Below are 8053 nucleotides of genomic sequence, written 5' to 3'. Positions count from 1 at the left end.
TCAGCAACTCCAGCCACTGTAATAATGCTTTTATCTGCTAACACAAAACAAGCTGCCGACCTTTTTAAGGGAGGGAGCCTCAAAATATCATATATAGATAAAGGCATTATACTAACACAGGCTCCTAAATCACACATGCAATCATAAATTACTACACCACTAATAGTACAACTAACTATACAAGGACCTGAGTCACTACACTTCTCAGGTAATCCTCCCATTAAAGCAGATATGGAACTACCTAAAGGAGTAGTTTCTAATGCATTAGGTACATGTGGAATAACATCAAAAAGAGGAACAGTTACCTCAACCTTTTTGAATATTTCTACCATTTTGGGATCGGGTTCCAGCTGCTTCCTGGGCTTCCTTGCGAGTTGTGGAAATGGAATGGGAGTGGTGTTTTCTGCAGTGTCTGCGCCTCTTGGTGCTTCCTTCTGTGGTTGAGCTTCTTCTTTTTTAGTTATGTCCTGTATGTCCTCTTCCTCTTCAACATGTTCTATTTCTACGACCTCTTCAGCTGAGGCGTGCTCTGGTGGGCTTGGCTCCTCCTGATTCCTCTCCTACAGTGTGGTTCCGGACCTTAGGGTGATGGCATTAATGCCCCCTTCGGATTGGGTAATGGTTGAGAGGGAATTCCAGTGGAACTTAAAGGTTGGTTATTGGAATTTTGCATTGATCCAATCTGTGAGATAAGAGCTTGCAAAGTAGCGGTCAGACCATTCAGACTGGCATTAATGTTATTTTCCATGGTCTGTTGACTTCGCTAAAAAAATTTTAGTAACTCTTCATTAGGAGACGAAGAAGGGTGAGTAAATTGAGAGGTCTGCTGTTGGGTATTCTGTGGTCCTTGGGACTGCCTCAGGTGAGGTGCTCTATAAGGTTGGTTCTGCTGCCTGTTGTTGTTATTATTCCACCTTTGATTTCCCTGATTATCTCTGCCTCCTTTGTTATTGTTGTCCCTCCAACTCTGGTTAGAATTGTCTTGCCATCCATGGTTATTATTTCCACCTTGATTGTACCCTTGGTTGGGACGGTCATAGAAGTTATGAGTGGATGCCACCATGTTGTCTTCCTGTTGGAGTTGCAGGCATTCATCAGTATAATGGCTATAATCAGCACAAATTCCGCAAACTCTCTGTGGGACTAACTGTTGGCCTTGCTGTGGTGAAGGAGATTGAGTTTGCTGAACTTGTTGTTGATTCAACTGCATTTGCTTCAGCAAGTTGGTCATTTCATAGATACTCTGAGTTAGAGCAGCAGTCTCTCTGCTAAAGGATACTTCTGCAACGGCTTTTGAACGGCCTTGCTTCTGCCTGTGGTTCCTAGTAGATTCAGCTAAGTCGCTGATCAATTGCCATGCCTCATCAGTGGTCTTGTACTTCTTCATAGACCCATTGCTAGCACTTTCCAATGTGGTCTTATCTTGGGGCCTCATGCCCTGTGTGATATAGATGAGTAACACTATCTTGTCGATCATGTGGTGGGGGCATGCTTCCAGAAGATTATTGAAGCGCTCCCAGTATTCAAAGAGAGTCTCGTTGTCATCTTGAACAATCGTGGAAATGTCTTTCCTTAGTTTATCAGTAACTTCAGATGGAAAGAATTTCTCCAAAAACTCTTTTCTCAGTGTATCCCAGTTGGATACATTTGTTACGGGTTGAGTGTAGTACCACTCTCTTGCTTTTCTCTCAAGAGAAAACGGGAAAGCTTTCAGCAAAATTGAAGTTTCATCTGTACCGTCACGCCTGACAGTGGAACAGGCTGCCTGGAAATCTCTCATGTGCTTGATAGGCTCTTGATCTGGTAAGCCATGAAACTTGGGCATCAAATTGAGTAGTGCAGTCTTTATTTCAAAATCTGTAGCCACCGCTGGGTGATGCACTTGAAACGGTTGCATTGTAAAATTACGGGCTCCTTCCTCCTGGATGGTAACTCTCCTAGGTTCTGCCATGTCGTCTGCACGTGAATCAACTGAATCAGTAGAACGGGGGCTGGTTTCTTCCTCAAGTGACGTTTCAGATCCGCCCTCAGAGCGGACTAACCGACGCCGAGTTTGCCTTATTCGTGAAATAGTCCTTTCAATTTCAGGATCGAATATTAGCAAGCGCGGAGCGGGAAGTGAACGCGTCATTTGACGAAAGAAACAGGCAGCTCATAGTAGCAAAATAAAATAAAATGCAAATAAATAAATTCTAATTAATAACTTTAGCACTCTATTACAACTCCCCGGCAACGGCGCCAAAAATTGATGCGAGTAGAAATTGGTGAATTAAAAATTATTAGAATATATACGTTGCAAGTATAGTTCTTAACTCGCCAGAAATCCACCGCTCAATTTAGAAAGGTGTCACAGAAAATTGAAATTTGAAATACTGGGAGTATGAATCCCAGGTCGTCTCCCAACGAGTTGCAGGAAAGGGAGCTATTTTATTAATCAGATGTTTTCAAAAAAGTTTGAGTTGAGTCAACAGGAAATTAAATTGATGAAATTGAATAATGTAAATAAAAGCCTTGACTGGGAGTTGATTACATGGAAGCCCTATTCTTGATGGAATACTCTAAGATTAATTGACAATTGAGAGTTATTTCGTTTAGTTATCCTTTACTAAGTAAGGGAAGGTAAAACAAGTTGGAATGCTGTTCTATCCACAAGTCCCAATCCACTCTGGGGAGGATTGGTGTCAGGAATTAGAGAGCAAACCAACAATAACCCAATTACAAACTTTCTCTTGAACCTTCCAACTCAAGGGTTCCTTTCAATCAACTCCCCATCAAGTTAGGGAACTACTCACTCATTGTAAAGGTAAAATTCATAGCATATGAAAAGGAATTAAAGAAAGACATTGTAAATAAAAATTAAAATAGTCAATTAAAAATAAAAGTGATCCTTGTATTAAATAATCCTAATAATATTCCAATGGTAAAATTAAACAAAGCAGAGAACATGGAAGAGTAAACCAAGTAAAGAAAACGAACTAAAATGACGAAGTCTTGATGAGGTAATAACTCTTCTCCGTGTTCCAATGCAAAGAGCAATCGCAAATTAAATCCTAAGAACTATGAATGTCTAGAGAGAAAACCTAGAGGAGGAGTAAAAACTAGATCTAAAAATTAAAACTTGTGTAGAATGAATGTTCTCTTTTGTTTTTGCATCTTCTCTGGCTCTCGTCTGCTGTTCTGGGCCAAAAACTGGGTCAAAATAGGGTCCAAAATCGCCCCCAGCGAATCCTGCAGATTATGCAGATCGCGCATGTCACGCGATCGCGTCATCCATGCGGATGCGTCATTCGCGCTTTTCCTCGCCACGCGTTCGCGTCGTCCATGCCTCCGCGTCGCTCGTGCTTTTCCAGTCCGCGCGGTCACCTGAACCATGCTGCCGTGTCACTGCGATTTCTCATCTTTCGCGCGGTCACATGAGCCATGCGGCTGCGTCACTTCTCGCTGGTTATCTCCTCAATTTCTTGTGTTCCTTCCATTTTTGCTAGCTTCCTTTCCAATCTCCAACTCATTCATGCCCTATAAAGCCTAAAACGCTTAACACACAGATCACGGCATCGAATGGAATAAAGGAGAATTAAAATGCATAATTAAAAGTCTCTAGGAAGCAGTTTTCAATCATGTAATAATTTCAGGAAGGAAATATAAATGCATGCTAAATTAATAAATAAGTGGGTAAGGATCATGATAAAACCACACAATTAAACACAATATAAACCATAAAATAGTGGTTTATCAATATGCTAAACCCATTTGTTCTTAATTTTAGCACATTACAAGCCCTAAGTGAAAAACAATAAATGTCTCTTGTTTGGATCTTTGATTAGCTTAGGTTAGTGAGAGTGTTTATCATTTAATTTTGGGAAAGTTGGGAACATTGGGAGAGATAAGAGTGTGTTTTTGTATTTTTGTTTAAAGTATTGGAAATTGGGTACATACTCATGCATTGAATGTGTAAACCATATGCATTGATGTTTTTGTATATATTTTAGTTTGAAAAAAAATGAGAAAAACAAAATAAAGAAAAATTTATATTAAAAAGAAAGAAAAAAAATAGAAAAAGAAAGAAAAAGAAAAATAATAAAAAGGGACAAAATGCCCCAAAGTAAAGTTTAATAATAATCAATGCATATGGGATGTGAAGTGAAAAGAATGCATGAGTGTGTGAAAAAGTAAAGAATGGGTAGTTGGGTTAGCATTTAAATTGTATAGGTTGTCATAGGTTAGGTGGGAAGCTTAAGTTAATCAAAGATTCAAATTTTATTCCATTATGGGAAAGTCCTCATGATATTTGTATGCATGCATTAAATAATTGTTGATTGTTAGATGAAAAACAAATCTTAGCAAGCATGATTAGGGAAAAATTTAGTGAATTGACCCTATACACTTGAGTGACTGGAGCAGATACACATCCGGTGAGGGTTCAATTGCTCAATTACATGTTCTCACCTACGATCATCTTTTCGTGCAAGTTTGTAAAATCTCTTTAATAATTCAATTTAATTGTGGGTTTGATTTGATTGCTATTGCTTTAGCCCTTGTGTTCATATATGCTTTCTTGGGAATTGATTTATTTTGACTAAGTACTTGCAGTCATTTAGATAAATTGCATTTAGATAGGTTGTATATAGGTCATTTGCATTGAATAAATGTTGATACCCTTTGTTTCTTTCTTGAGTTTAGCATGAGGACATACTTGGTTTAAGTGTGGGGAGGTGATGCCAAGGCATCTTAGGCTAGTTTCACTAGCCTTTTTCTTTTGTTTTTAATAGGTTTTATGCACTTTCTTGAGCTCTAAGTAAGCATTTGGGTTAAAAGTTTATGAACACCTTGAATCATTTAACATGGTTAATTTGATGCATTTTTCATGAGGTTTATTCCATAATTACTTGTATGCTAAGAATGATGTAATTTCTCATGATTTTAGCAAGGCTTTGATGCATGTATTGGTTGATGATAGGTGAAGGAATGTTGAAGAAATGGCCATTTAAGGAAGAAAGGGAAGCAACGTTGGTGGCCAAAGTTGGACCACCAACGTTGCCTCAAACGTTGAGAGGAAAGGAGCAGGGAATTTTGCTGCATAATTCTGGTGACAACGTTGGAGGGAACGTTGGTGAGCCAACGTTACCTCCAACTACAATGCTTTCTGGAATTTAGAAAATTTTATTGCGACGCGTACGCATGGGTGACGTGCACGCGTGCATTGTGGAATTTTGATGATCCACGCGCACACGTGGGTGATGCGCATGCGTGGATAGGCCAACGTTGGAGGGAATGTTGCCACTCCAAAGTTGAGGCAAACGTGCGCGATAAACCTTCAAAATTGGGATTTTGGAAATTGGCATCCACGCGCACGCGTGAGCGACGCGCACGCGTGAGCATGAAACTTTGACAATCCACGCGCACACGTGGTTGACGCGTACGCGTGGATATGCCAACATTGGAGAGAGCGTTGCTGGTCCAACGCTGAGGCCAACGTGCGCGAAAATGTTTGAAAATTTGGAGTTGGGGAAATTGTATTGACGCGTACGCGTAGGGTGCAATCCTTCCAAACCACGCGTACGCATAGGTGACGTGCACACGTGGCCCACGCGTACGCATGACCAGGCAAACATTGGTGCTCCAACGTTGAGTCAAACATTACTCAAAGTGCCCAGATTTCAATTTTCCTTAAGAAAGCGTTGGACTCAACATTTGACGTCAAACGTGGACTCCAATTTGGATACCAGAACTCTGCAATTCAACCCCTCTCTTCTCAACAGCATCGGAGCCACTTCAACCCACTTTAGCAAAAGGCCAAAAGCCCAATCCAGAAACTTGAACATCAATTGAAGAAGTGTATAAATAGCTTAGAGATTAAGTTGGGGGGAGGGGGACGGCATTGAGTACTAAAACTCTGCCAATTTTACTTTCTCTGAAATTTTACTTCTGCAATGTACTTTTCACTTTCATTTTCCATTTTCATAGTATGAACAACTAAACCCCTTTCATTGGGTTAGTGAGCTCTATTGTAATGCAATGGATCAATAATAGTTTTCATCTTCTTCTTCTAACTTTTATCTTGATTTTGTTAGAAAGCTTTTGATCTTAATTCAGTTGGATAGTTTTTCTTGAGAGAGAAGCTATTCATAATTGGGTTTCCTCTGATCCTTGAGAGAGGGATGAGGAAATCATGCTAGAAATGCTTTCTCACATTGGATTAGATTGGGGTTTGGATGGATATCGTGAGATGTAATCCTACCAATACTTTGATCTATGAATTTGTGTTGTATAATCAGTGACCAAACTTCATCTCTTCCCATGAGCAATTAAATCAAGACATTGGGCAATTGTTCAGGCTTAGAGAGATTGGTGGGCCAAGACATTGGAATCCAATCACCTAAGATTTCCAAGCAAAGTCAATGAATGCATTGATTGAGGAAGAGATGAGAATGATTTGATCCGGAGAATTCAATATCTCCTAAAACCCAATGAGCTTCCCCATTTCTAATCTATCCATTCTCTTTACATTCTGCTCTTTAATTTGATGCTCAATCCTCATTCCCATTTAATTTCTTGCAATTTAAGATTCTGCTCTTTACATTATGCAATTTAATTTCGGTTCATTTGATTTCTTGCAATTTAAGTTTCCCGCCAATTTACATTCTGCAATCCTAATTTCAATTCTAATTTAGTTCAACTAGAACAATTCTCCAATTAACATTGCTCAACCAACCAATCCCTGTGGGATTCGACCTCACTGATGAGAGGAACTTTTGCGTGGTCTAGAAATTTGCGGATAAATCCTCGTTGCAAGTATAGTTTCTAAACCTTCAAAAGTCCTTTCATACAAACGTTTTGGTTGTCACAAGTAACAAATCCCTTTAAAATTGATAACCGAGTATTTAAACATCGGGTCGTCTTCTCAAGGAATTGCAGGGAGGTATGTTCTTATTATTGGTTATGAGTTTGTAAATTGGGGTTTTGGAAGTAAGGAGGGAATATGTTATATGACAAGTAAAATAAAATAATAATAAAATCTCTAGGCAAGGTATAAGAATTAGAATTCCTATCCTAGTTATGCTTATCAGGTGTGAAGAGAATTGGGTTTTAATCCCACTTGGTCAGCCTTTATTAAACAAAGGAAGGTTAAGTGGACTGATTAGCTTGATTCTCAAGTCCTAGTAAACTCCTGTGGAGAGACTAGTGTTAGAGCAATCGTAGTTCAAGCAGAATCTGCCAATTTCAATCACTTGCTGAGTTTGATAACTCAAGTACTACCAATCACTTGACCAAAGCCAAAAGGGAGAAAAATATCTAAATTAAATTAAAAGCATCAATATAAATAAAGCAAAGCAATCTTAAATCTGAAAATACCTCAAATTGCATTAACAAAAGAAATTAAATCTGGCATAGATGTTTATAAATTAAATTGAAAAAATAAATAAAAAGAACATTGAACCTAGGATTGAGAGTCACTCCTAAATCTAAGAGAAATCTTAAATCCTAATCCTAAGAGAGAGGAGAGAACCTCTCTCTCTAAAAACTACATCTACTCCTAAAATTGTGAATGTGAAAGCTTGATTATGAATGGATGCATTCCCCCACTTTATAGCCTCTAATCTATGTTTTCCGGGCCGCAAACTAGGTCGGAAACAGCTCTGAATTCGCTGGTTGCGAATTCAAACACGCTGATTTTCGTCACTGCGACGCGTCCGCATGGAGCACGTGGTTGCGTCATGTAGCGTCAGGGCAACTATGGCATATTATATATCAAATCGAAGCCCCGGACGTTAGCTTTCCAACGTAACTAAAACCGCATCATTTGGACCTCTGTAGCTAAAGTTATAGCCATTTGAGTGCGAAGAGGTCAGGTTGGACAGCTTAGCAATTTCTCCAACTTCTTGTATTCCTTCCACTTTTGCATGCTTCCTTTCCATCCTCTGAGCCATTCCTGCCCTGTAATCTCTGAAATCACTTAACACACATATCAAGGCATCTAATGGTAATAAGAGAGGATTAATATTAGCAAAGATAAGTCCAAAGAAAACATGTTTTCAATCAAAGCACATAATTA

Source organism: Arachis hypogaea, chromosome 19 (assembly GCF_003086295.3).
Source record: "Arachis hypogaea cultivar Tifrunner chromosome 19, arahy.Tifrunner.gnm2.J5K5, whole genome shotgun sequence".
NCBI lineage: Eukaryota > Viridiplantae > Streptophyta > Magnoliopsida > Fabales > Fabaceae > Arachis > Arachis hypogaea.
Note: the sequence above shows the minus strand (reverse complement) of the source record.